Source organism: Protobothrops mucrosquamatus, unplaced genomic scaffold (assembly GCF_001527695.2).
Source record: "Protobothrops mucrosquamatus isolate PMUCROS unplaced genomic scaffold, P.Mucros_1.0 scaffold2851, whole genome shotgun sequence".
NCBI lineage: Eukaryota > Metazoa > Chordata > Lepidosauria > Squamata > Viperidae > Protobothrops > Protobothrops mucrosquamatus.
This window is the reverse complement of record NW_015388881.1, coordinates 73,130-74,240: the sequence shown is the minus strand read 5'-3', so window position 1 is coordinate 74,240 and position 1,111 is coordinate 73,130.

Sequence of the window (1,111 nt, the reverse complement as noted above, 5' to 3'; positions counted from 1 at the left end):
TCAGGTAGAATCAGATCTTTTGGGAATATCCCATATTTGTTTCAAACCACCTGCCATGAAGTTATTAAGCTCCATTTTTTTTCCTTCCTTTTTTTGTCCCCAGCCATATGCTACACAGGAAATTATGACAATATAACAAAATCTCAGATATACACCCATGAGAATAGTATGTTGTAAGCATCTGCAAGGAATACATTCTGACTCCTGCTTCATTTAGTGGAAAGCAACCTGGGAAAACATTTTCTTCATCCTAATTAAAACTTATGATTGACTCATGCTATTCTGATTGCTCACTGAAAAGCAGTCCGGATAGTCAATAAAGTATTGCTTGCTAAAAACCAGATTACATATCACATGAGACTTAAAGTCATAGAATTTGCATGTGTGTGCCTGGCTCTGTGTATTATATATTCAAAGGAACAGGGAATTTAACCTTCAATGTTCATTTTCTACTAAATGCCGGGGTTCCTCAAAGCTGTGATTGTTTCTGAAAATGCTGGTTGCTGCTTGGTACATTTAGAGGTAAATGGCAACTTGGGAGACATTTTTGGTGTGAAAATATCAACACAGAGAGAATTAAAATTCTTTAAATAGCTAATTTCAAATCACAGGGGCTGTGAGAATTCCACCTCTTTACTTCCACTGGTGTTAAAACAGTGGTGTTCAGCTAAAATATCTTCTGCTGCAATGTATGCAATGACTATAAAGAAATATCATGAATATTTTACTGACTCACCTATCAAAGAATGCATACATAAACACTTTCCATAAGGAATGGAATAATTGGTATGTAGTGTCATCCTATACTCTATAAGAAGAGCTTTAGGAGAATGTGTGGTTTAGGTCAAAGTTCCCCAACCTTACTGGCTTTGCAGACCGGTGGAGGGGGGAGAGGGGATGGTTTCCTCTCGAGTCGTAAAGAGTGAGCGTGCACGAGCGTGCACTCGTGCAAATGGAGTGCACATGGACATGCTCGCCCACTGCTCGTGGAAGTGCGGATGTGTGTGTGTGTGCACATGTTCACCCGCCATTTCCATGGCCTGGTTGCAAACAACTCAGAGACCACTAGTTGGCCACGGCCCAGAAGTTGGGGACTCCTGGTTTAGGTATT